At 33.9% G+C, this 11,870-nt stretch overlaps 1 pseudogene; it reads right to left on the minus strand.

The window, feature by feature from the left end:
• Nucleotides 1–8,694: 8,694 nt before the first annotated feature.
• On the minus strand, nucleotides 8,695–9,517 carry LOC106978432 (40S ribosomal protein SA-like; annotated as a pseudogene).
• Nucleotides 9,518–11,870: the final 2,353 nt, after the last annotated feature.

Genomic DNA, 11,870 nt, shown 5'->3' on the forward strand with positions numbered 1-11,870 from the left:
TTTCCATTATCAAAAAATTCTGACCACTAGAAAACCTTTTTTATTAACTTTATGCTAATTATTTGTTTTGTTTTTAAGATTTTATTTCCTAATCATTTCATTATATCAGAAAGTCAACACAGAAGGAGGCTGAGTCATTTTCCAAAGTTTGCATATGTGTATTTGGTCTTCCTGAGTTTTGTCTTCTCTGATTAAAACACACCCACACCCCCCCCACACACACACACCCACACACACACACACATATATATGAACCATCCAAGGATGGTTCAGTCAGTAAAGAACTGAAGTTAATTATAGACCAAGGATTATCAAATAGGGGAGAATAAATCCTTTTTCTGGTATCCTATCAAAATGACTGTTGGTATTTTATTTTTAAAATTGTACAATATCCATCTTAGCACCACATCTGTCCTAAGACCTCTAAACAGAGTTGAAAAATCATCATTTGAGCGGACTACTTTTGTTGATAGATAGAAGTGTGTTTATAATTATAAACAGAAATTAGAGTCATTAACTTAGTTGGCGCGCCTGGGTAGCTAACGTTGGTTAAACATCTAACTTCAGCTCAGGTCATGATTTCGCTGTTCATGAGTTCGAGCCCCGCATCGGGCTCTGTGCTGACAACTCAGAGCCTGGAGCATATTTCAAGATTCTGTGTCTCCCTCTCTCTCTGTCCCTCCCCTGCTTGTGCTCTGTCTCTTTCTCAAAAATAATAATTAAACATTTAAATTAAAAAAAAAGAATCATTAACTTAGATAATATCCTTCTATCAAACCCCACACAAAGAACAAAACAAAATTAAACTTTATGCAAATCTACATTAGTTAAAGCAACTTATGAGTTTTGTCATTGGTTATATGACCTGAAAACAGAACCTTTAGTTAAATGCTTTTTAAAATTAAAATAGAATTTTTGAGAAGGATGGTAGCATAAGAATGAGCTTACAAACTCTTCTCAGAAAGAAATAGAAATGACCAAAACAGCACATTTTAAATCAGGGAATTGTCTTAGTTTCCTAGGGATGTCAGGCAACTTATCACAAGCTTGTTGATTGAAAACAACAGGCATTTATGCTCTCATAGCTCTGAGGTCAGAAGTCCAAAATCAAGGCATCAGTAGAGTCACACTCCCTCAGAAGACTGTAAGAGAGAATCCTTCCTTGCCTCTTTAAGCTTCTGATAGTTCAAGGTGTTTCTTGCCTTAGACTCCAATCTTTGCCTAAGTCTTCATAGAGATGTTCACATTGCTTTCTCCCCTATTTCTCTGTGTGTCCTTTTCTATATCTTATCAAGACATGCTCACTGGGTTTAAAGTCCATCCTAATTCAGTATAATCTCACATAGATCTTTACCTTAATTGCATCTACAAAGACACTATTTCCAGAGAAGGTCACATTCTGAGGTTCTAGATAGACGTTATTTTTGGGAAGGGATGGGACACTATTTAACCTACTGGTAGTCATGGTGACGATTATATCACATAAGCTTCAAGTGATACCTGAGGGATATAGTCCAGTTGGGGAGCACCAAAAATTTACTTACATATTTTCTTTTATTTAGAATAATGGTTAGCAGGTGGGAAGACATTTTGAAAATCCTAGTATTCTATTTTTGGGAAACAAAGGCTAGAGACGTTGGCACTTCAAGTGGTTGATGTGGATCACTATATGTAGAACACTTTTCTCTCTTTCAAATAAAGAGCATTACAAGCCTTGACTTCCTGGGTAAGAAAGAAAATTACATTATAATTCAATATCATCTTTAAATCCCACTTTACAATTGTTATGACATCATTCTTATATAGAAGTACTTTCCCTAATTGGGACTAGTAAATTTTGGAGGGTAGGGAAGCTAGTACACAAGTTGAGAGCTCAATTCCTGATCTTATTCAAAACATCATGAAAAACTTGAAAGAAATTGCATTTGGCTTGACAAATTAAAAAAACGAAAAACAAAAAACAAAAAACAAAAACCTTTTATGTGGTCTATGGGTCTTTAACTTAATTTATTTCCATTAGGTATGTCTTATTATTAATCTGTTAAGCAGTTTAGAATGGGTAAACCCCAATTAGCTCAGTTCACTCTTTGAATTCCACAGAGCTAGATGGACTTCAGATTACTGTTATAAGACAGTTAAACAAAGAGGACAAGAGAGACAAAACAAACATATTAGAAGCCAAGTTTTCTGACTACAAATGCTAAGAACCCCAACAATCCCACTTATATCTCATAAGACTGCCACTGTTGAAAAAAAAGAAAAAAGAAAAGGATGGATATCCATTTATCAATCACTGTCTCAATTTAAACTCCAACAAGGGAATTTTGCGTGCATGAATAGGTAAAATGCTCATGTAATTTTTTTCACACCCACAAAGCCTTGGGTAGATATACCACCTATAAGATTGTGAAATCATGAAGACAAATATTAAGAAAACAAATTCAGAAACAAAAATAATGTAAATATTAAAAACAAAGCTTTGTATGTGAAAATTTTATATATGTATCCTCCTAAGGGAACATAAGTTGTTTTGATATTCTCAAATTATTTAAGTGTTTGACCATGTGCATTATGAAACAAAAGATGATTGATAAAATTATAATCTGAGGGCAAAGGAAATTGAAAGATATATGGTAGAAAAAAATTGTATCATCACAGAGCTTAAAATGACATTAGAAGCCAAAAAGTACAGTAAAAACTAAAGAAAATGAAACTAATGATGTTGACAGCAGGTTAGAGAAATCATCCAAAATTCAAAAAGAGTCCAAAAATAATATTTTTAGAGAAGGACATATATTGATATATATGGTTAGAAATAGAGAAACAAAACATAGACAAAAAAGAGACAAAAGCAATACTCTTAGATATACCAGAAGAAAATTGTACTGATATATGTATTAGTCTACAGGTTGACAGAGCTAATCCAATGACAAGTGAAACAAAGATAAACATTGTGATAGTATCAAATTAAAATTTTAAAAAATACAATAAACATTGATAGAAGTGGGCAAGCCACTATTTCTCCTTCAAAGGAGAAAATACATTTATATATATAATATATATAATATATATAATATATATTTATATAATAATATATATTTATATGATATATAAATATATATAAATATAATATATATTTATATATTATATAAATATAATATATATTTATATAATATATAAATATATATATAAATATAATATATATATTTATATAATATATATTTGTCTTCATGTTTTCACAATCTTATAGGTGGTATATCTACCCAAGGCTTTTGTGGGTGTGAAAAAAATTACATGAGCATTTTACCATTCATATATATATATATATGTATATATATATATATATATATATCACTCATATATATAAAATGTTGAGGGGGGGAAAAGAGTTTGTGACACTAGAGTTCTAAATATAACTTCCAAGATATTATCTACATTTAAAGCCACAAAAATTTTTTTAATTGTGGTATAATTCATATAACACAAATTTTACAATCTTAATCATTTTGAAGCATACAGTTCTGTAATGTTACATATATTCATAGTTATGCAACAAATACAAAAATAATTTTTTAATATCCAAATCTCATGAATTTCACTATCCAACTAATTTTTCCTGAAAAATATTATTTTAATAAAAGATAAATTAGAATAAAATATTAAGTGTGAGGAAACATTATTAAAAAGAAAACCTAGTTGGGGCACCTGGGTGGCTCAGTTGGGTAAGCATTAGACTTCAGCTCAGGTCATGATCTCGCGTTTCATGGGTTCGAGCCCCACATTGGGCTCTGTGTTGACAGCTCAGAGCCTGGAGCCTGCTTTGGATTCTGTGTCTCCCCCTTTCTCTGTCCCTCTCCTGTTTGCATTCTGTCTCTCTATCTCTCTCAAAAATAAATAATAAGCATTAAAAAAAAGTAAAAAAAAGAAAGAAAACCTAGTCAATTCTATTTAAATAATCAAGTAATCTAAATAAAAAATTATACGTAAGTAAAAGATAAAAATTTAACTTTAACCTACTAGAATTAAAAATTTTATTGCATATCAGTTAAAACTGAAGTGGAGGTGGGTAATGAGGTGGAGAAAATGAAAAATATTATTTATTTTCCATCTTGAATAAGAAAAGATATATTATTTCTGAATGTTCTGAATTAAAGTCAGAGGTTATACTTATTTAAACATATACCATTACATGCACTTAAAATAGTTTAAGGTATTGATCATATAGATCAAAGAACTAAAGAAAATTATACATACATGTATAATAGCGTATATATACATATAAACATACATAGAAAATGCAGTAGTAAAAACTATAAAATGTAGAATAAAACAACATCAACCAATCTGTTATGACATGAAGTAAAATGGGATAAATCTACAATTTAAAAATATGCACTTTATGAGAGATATGCCAGATGTAACAGCACTGAAATACAAAGATTGAGAGGCTTCTACTTTAGGATAAAAGGTTTAACCTCACGCATAAGAACATTGGAAATGACGATAAAGGGAAATGACTACAAAGGGGAATAGATTGATGAATGATTGAGAAAGTGTTCAATGATTCTTAAAGATAGAACCAATTGTATTCATCCTCATGGATAAATAAGGGCTGAGTGATCTAGAGCTTAGGCTACCCCCAAGAAGAGAAGGCAGAAGACAGAGGGGCAATATTGTCACAACTGGTTACTAATGAAATGGAGGGTACAATATACAAGAGTGATAAACTCTTATAATATATTTTACTGAAAATAATTTTAAGGCTGGAAAAAATATACAAGATAAGTGTAAATTCAAACCAAAAGAAAGCAAATGTAAATATTAATGCCTGACAAAGAAGATTTCAAATAAATTTAATTAAATGAAAGAATTGTGTGACTTTTATTGATTAAGTTTTCTATCTGGTCCTTACAGGATTAGCCCCAAATCATTAAATAATAAATAGTAATCATTTTGTAGATGTGTGTGTATGTATAAGTAAAGAGGATAGATAGATAGATAGATAGATAGAAAGAGGATACATGATAGATAGATAGATGATAGATAGATAATAGAAATATTTGAAAGAAGATATTAATGATTTCCCTTATGAGTGTTTGCAACATATCTAATATATATTTATATAGTCATTTATCTACCTTGCATAGGGTTTTTAGAAAATGTTTTCTAGATGCTATGTTTATAAGAAAAATACAGAAAGAAGCCATATTCCTCTGTGCACAGTTAAGGTATAGCATTAATGCAGCTGAAGTTATGCACAGCAGTGAGTTCCAGTGCAAATAGAAGTCTAATTTAAACTCAAACTTTTCTTGCTGAGTAAGTGGCTCATTAATGGTAAGTGGCTCATTTAAAAAATTGTCCTGGAAAAAAAAACATAAAATTACCCTCCATTTCATTAGTGCTAGATGTTTCCTTTTGCATATTTCCCTGAGCTGATAGTGCCTGGTGCTAATCACTGTGTCAAGTTCAGATTGTACCTGCAATACTAGATGGAGAGCCGGTCGAGTATTCACTCTCATTCCACATCACCCCCTTGACAGTCTCACTCTTTCCTTGATAGTCAATTATTTTGGGAAATTATTTCTGCTCTGAGTTTTTTCTTTCCACTAGGATTAATTTAATCGTGGACTTGTTTTCCCTGCTCATGATAAATCATGGAAATTGGAGCATCTCTCACTGGTGTGTTGTAAGGCTTCTGGCTCCACCTTTAAAGACATTTCCTCAGGATGGAAAACATGACATTTGGAAACTCAAAGACAAAATTAAATTTGTGTTTCCCCTGTCTTTGTGTGTACACTCAACAGATTTTTATATAAAATATCTGGAAATTATTTGTTTTGTTTTTAAATATAGGTGCAGAAAGAGGTTAAAGAAATCTTCCAAGCTCCTTTACAATACTTGGCTTTCCATTTCAACAGCAGCTCTATGAGATAGATAGTAACATTCTGACTTTTCAAATGAAAAAACACAGGATATATGACATCAAATTATATCAAATTATATAATTTGTGTAAACCTGAATCTAGTGACCAGCAAACTTGAATTTTAAACCCAAACTTCCTTGAAACCTATTTTCTTTCTTTTTTTTTTTAAGTTTTATTTATTTATTTTGAGAGAGCTTGCATGCAAGCAGGGTGAGGGGCAGAGAGAGAGGGAAAGAGAGAGAGAGAATCCCAAGCAGGCTCCACGATATCAGCATGGAGCCCCATGTGGGGCTCAATATCATGAACCCTGAGATCATGACTTGAGCTGAAATTGAGTTGGATGCTTAACCAACTGGTGAAGCTACCCAGGTGCCTGGAAAACTATTTTATTTCTAACTACATCATATTAGGTTCTCATCTTAAATACACATTGCAACAAGAATGAAAATTAAAGAGCAGTTCCTCTTCCAAACTCTGTAGTTCATGGCAGATTGTGCTGAGGAAAACTTTCATAAATGCTAATCTTTACCATCAGAAGTGGACACTACCTGTCAGGAAAATGCAAGAGCTCTGAGTAAGCCAGGGTATTTTTTGTTTTTGTTTTTGTTTTTTAATTTTATTGTTATGGACTAAAAACTTTGCAGGTAGAACATTTAGCCACCAACCATCATGACTCTCTGGATTTGATGAAGTAATATTGCTTGCTTCTCTCTCCATGCCCAGAGAAGGGACTTAATTTTTCCCCTTATTTTTTCCCATTCAGGAAGCAGTGACTTACCTACCCCCTGACTGGTGAATTTGCAGTTCGAAAGTCTTCTTTTCTCTTCCTCCTGCTGAGTTCTGCCTGACTGCAGGTAAAATGCATTTTATTTGGCTCTTTGCCGTGCGGTAACAGAGGCCTGCACCAACTATGGGCTAGTTAGTACGAATTTAGCACTAAAGTGAAGTTATTAAGCCCTTTTTGCTACAAGGCTTAGTATTTCTACTAATCTACCATTTACTAGTGCAAATATCCCCCATCTGTATGACTCCTGTGTCCACTGCTGCTTTTATTTTTCCTTTTAATTGGCTAGGGAAATTATTCACTGAATCCTTTCATACCATCCTGGTCCATGCTACCTCCTAGATCTACTTTTTTAGGCATCTTACCTCCATCACTGGTCCTGCCGTTCCTGTTTCCTGTTCTTCCCAGAAGAAAATCTCTTCGTCAGAATTTGATACTTGATACTCCCTGGGTCTCCTTCCTTTACATGGTTATCCAGCTGAACTCAGATCCCTCCTCAAATGTCACTGACACATTCCAGCTCTGATTTTTTAAATATAAAACTAGAAAATCTGCTGTAATTATTACTATGCTTTATTATCTTTCATGCTTGGCACAATTGAAATTGCATTATATATTTATTTGTTTACTTGTTTCTCTCCCCCAATAGAGTATAAATTTAATGAGGCAAAAACTTGGCCTTTTTTTCTTCTTTGCTAGATCTATCTATCTATCTATCATCTATCTATCCTAGGATATATACACAGTATAGCTGAAACATCTCTTTCTCTCTTGTTTCAGTCCAGTTCAGACCTGATTCATTCAATTTTAGGTATTCTTTTGCTATTTATTTTGCCAGTAATTAACTTTATTTTGCATCCTTTGACAATAGGTGCCATTTTGTCGACATCCGTAAATTCCTAAATGCTAAAGAATGCTAGGCCTACATAAAACAGATACCCTGTTACTTTAGATGAGTATATCAAGATTAACTTAAATATTTCTCTAATACTATTTGGGGGTACATATGTATATATGTATGTATTTTTCAGTTTAAAATATGCAGCAGTAAGTATCCATATGAATTTATATTTGCCAGTATATCTATTTTTTTTTTTTTTGAGGAATTGCTGAATAAAAAACAGCAACATCTGACAGTTCTTTAACTGTCAACTTGATTTCTTTGGGATTGTAACAATTTATATATCTACTGACAAGAATATGCCTCGGTGTGCACATCTTACAATTTTATATTGCCATTCATTTAGTCTGTTATCTCCATAGATGAAAAAATAATATCTCAATATAATGTAATTACTGAACAGGTTAAAGTGTATATGTGTGTGTGTGTGTGTGTGTGTGTGTGTGCGCGCGCGCGTGCATTGGTCACTTCCATTTGTTCCTTGGAAAATTGCCTGTCCATGTCCATTTAAAAACAATCAATATACCAGACAGGTAAGTGAGTAGGTATGTGTGATTATGGATAAAAGCTCTTCCAGTTACTGAAATATTTAACTCTTTTGTGCCTCAGGCACTATGACTGCTTTTGAAAACAGCTCTACATTTAGATTTTTATAAATAGAGTTCAGACTCATGCCTCCCTAGCAAAAAATTCTTCCTGCCAATCATTCTCTTCCTGATGATATTTTATTCATTTGTATTCTTTGGAATATGAGATAAAAGTCTACACTTTTCTTTGTTCTGTTGCAATATACTCTTGAATGTATTTTCACAGTCTGTTCAAGTCCTTAGAGAATACTGTGTCCTCCTTATAATCTCTCTGTATCAGTGACCCATGCCTAAAAATAAATTTATATGCCTAAAAATAAAAGCAAAAACCAAAATAATTAAAAACATAACTATACCTTATTCTAAATTGTTAAAACTAGTTCTTCTCATTGATATTTCTTCATTTATGAAAAGAATATAAGATGATTAAAGTTATATTCTTGGAAAATTAGGATTTCTTCCATCATGTGATCTTATGTTTTTGTTTTATTTTTATGGTCAATTTTTTTTGGTAAGAAACCATTTGTTTCCCATCAAACTTATTTCCATTTTGTTTGCCTTTGTGGAAGAGGAGCTTAAGGTTGTTTCTACCCATTCAGTGACCTGAGCAGTGGGAACCGTGGACCAGTCTTCAGTGACAGGCTGAGCACTTCAGTCTTTAGTAGAGAACTCCTGAATAGGCACAGAGGGCACCTGCATGCGTTCAGACCAGTCTGAGACTTCAGGTTTGAGTAGCAGTGAACTCAGGAGCTGGAGCAGTCCATTCACTCTGAAGTTCCTCCCTGGTCACAGCCTTTTCACCTTGCCTTCCTTTTTGGTTTCTTCAGGATCTCTATAGAAGTACAGATCAGTCATGACCTCCCATGGGTGTTCATGGGAAATGGTGCCATGCTGCTCAGAAATTCTGGGCCAGCAATCACCACATCAGATACGCTGTGTGAGCTCTCTTGTTGTTGCAAGGTTTAGCAATGTCCACATAATGCAGAGGAGAGTCTGTGTTACACAGAATGATGGTAGGCAGGTTAACATAAGATACCTCTGTGAGAAGCTGGTAGTCAGCCCCGGGATTAGTAATCACCAAAAGTCTTGGCTCCTGGAAGCCTGCCTGAATCTGATTAGTGAAGGTTCCAGGAATCAAACAGCCAACAATAGGAGTGGCTCCAATAGCAACAGCAAACTTCATCACAGCTTGCTGGTCAGTACTCCTGGATGATATGATGCTGATATCATCTGGGTTTTATATGGCAACAATAGCATGAGCTGCCAGAAGATTCTCCCAGGTTCTCTTCAGATTTATGATGTAATACCAGCACTTATCCTTTTGTAGATATACTATTCCATTTGAAAGTCAGGTTGGTGCAACGTGAGTGAGTTCCTGCTGTAAGGAATTTGAGCACATCTTCCTCCTTCATTTGCAAGATATCAAGGGCTTTGGACACTGTGAAAGTTTCCCTTCAGTTTATGATGAGAATACAGAAGAATGCCCTATGGCCTCTCCCCGGGTAGCTCAGAAAATCTTTACTCTCAACTTTAAATCAGGCTTGTGGCTACTCCAGTCTTGACCTTCTTATTCCAGGTCTCAGACTGAGGTTTCCTTTTTATCACCTTGTGTCTGAGATACATCTTATCAAACATGGTCTAGTACTTGGTTTTCTAGAACTAGTAATGTTTTCCAGTCCTGCCAATACCACGTCCCTTATATTTTCCCCTGAGATTTTATTTCTGTCTCATATTTCCAGATTACTGTCTTCTTATGTACTGACTGCTGACAATTATCTATGATTTCACTCTGTGTTCTTTTTTCAGGATTAAGCTGGTTTGGGTCTGCCTTATGTCTAGTCTTTTATCTCCCATGCTGTCAAAAGTTCCTTTCAGTACTCCAAATGGGTGTGGTCCTATAGGGCCTGCTCCACCCTACAGTGGGGTTCCAGTACAAATTATGGCCTTGCAATTCATCCCCATTCTACCATAGCTATGTAATATTTTTTAATGCATTTATTTAAATTCCATTTAGTTAACATACAGTGTAGTATTGGTTCCAGAGTGTACACACACACACACACACACACACACACACACACATCTTTATGCATTTATCAGTTGATGGACATTTGGGCTCTATCCATCATTTGGCAATGTTGATAGTGCAGCTATAAACATTGGGGATCATGTGCCCCTTTGAATCAGCATTCTTGTATCTTTTGGATAAATACCTAGTTGTGCAATTTCTGGGTAGTAAGGTAGTTCTATTTTTAATTTTTTGAGGAACCTCCATACTGTTCTCCAGAGTGGCTGCACCAGTTTGCAGTCTCACCAATAGTGGGACTCTATTTCTCCTCATCCCCATCAACATCTGTTGTTTCTTGAGTTGTTAAATTTTGCCATTCTGACAGGTGTGAGATGTTATCTATTGTGGTTTTGATTTGCATCTCTCTTATGATGAGTAATGCTGAGCATCTTTCCATGTGTCTGTTAGCCATCTGGATGTCTTCTTTGGAAAAGTGTCTATTCATGTCTTATGTAACATTTTTGAGGAGTAAAGAAGCATGCTGACACCGCCAGCGCTAAATTGTTTTTATCAGATATATACTTATTTCTCTTTTAAGTGACTTTTGTTATATGTGTTACATTTTTTAAGTCACCTCTCTCTTGTCATTGACAAATCAAAGATTATCAAAAACTGTTCGTCCTTTACTAATTGATAAATACACTTTGATGCCAAAATTGCATGGTCATTGAAATGAAATGCATGGCATCCCTGCAGAGTCGACGGCCCACTAAGTAGTGATAATTATTTGTCCATAAGACTCAGCTTGATCCAAAGTCATTTGGAATACCTTTTTCTTCTGTGTTCTGTGGTTTAGAAATAAGAAATAAGAAATAAGAAAATAAGATTCTCTTATAGAGTCAGTCACAAATAACCTGGAAATTCAGGCTTATTTCGCTACCATTAATGTAAGGAAATTATGCTTGATTTAGAAGGAAATTAGTTATGCACATGACTCGAAAAATCCCCTCTTGTTTTGTGAAGGCACAGAGTGCCAATTAATTATATCTATAGCAACCACGAAAGTTTCCAGAAAATTACTAGGTTAAAGAGGACTTTTGACAACTGATTTTAATTTATTTTTATGTCCTATATAAGTATTATATATTTATTGTACTTACTGGATTGTTTTAAAAATGCATAGAGCACTACAAAATTCTATTTCTAACTCTTTAAGAGTTCTGTTGCACAGGGATGATGACTGAGTTTGATGTGAATCGAGGAGAATTTTAAGTGGATTATGACATTTCAATTTGAGGACTAACATGCATCAGTAACATCAGAGAACTGTTGAAATGTGTGAAGGCTGAGATTAGGGGTGAGGAAAAAGAAGGTTAATGAGAAGGGTCAGAACTCCTCCTTGTGGGGCAAATTTTGAAGTGATTTCTTTCTCATGAATAATGGAGCTAGGCTTCAAAATAAATTTCATTATATATATATATATATATATATATATATATATATATATATATATAGTAAAATAGTAAAATCCACCATGCTCAGAATGCAGTGTTTTTCTTTTCAAGTAAATCAATTTCTTTTTGGTTTTATGTCTTTTAATTTTTTTTCCTATTTGGGTCAAAGAAATCGTATAGTCATTTTCACAGGCCCCTATGAGTCCCATTAA

The sequence above is a fragment of the Acinonyx jubatus genome, chromosome D1 (assembly GCF_027475565.1).
Source record: "Acinonyx jubatus isolate Ajub_Pintada_27869175 chromosome D1, VMU_Ajub_asm_v1.0, whole genome shotgun sequence".
Classification (NCBI taxonomy): domain Eukaryota; kingdom Metazoa; phylum Chordata; class Mammalia; order Carnivora; family Felidae; genus Acinonyx; species Acinonyx jubatus.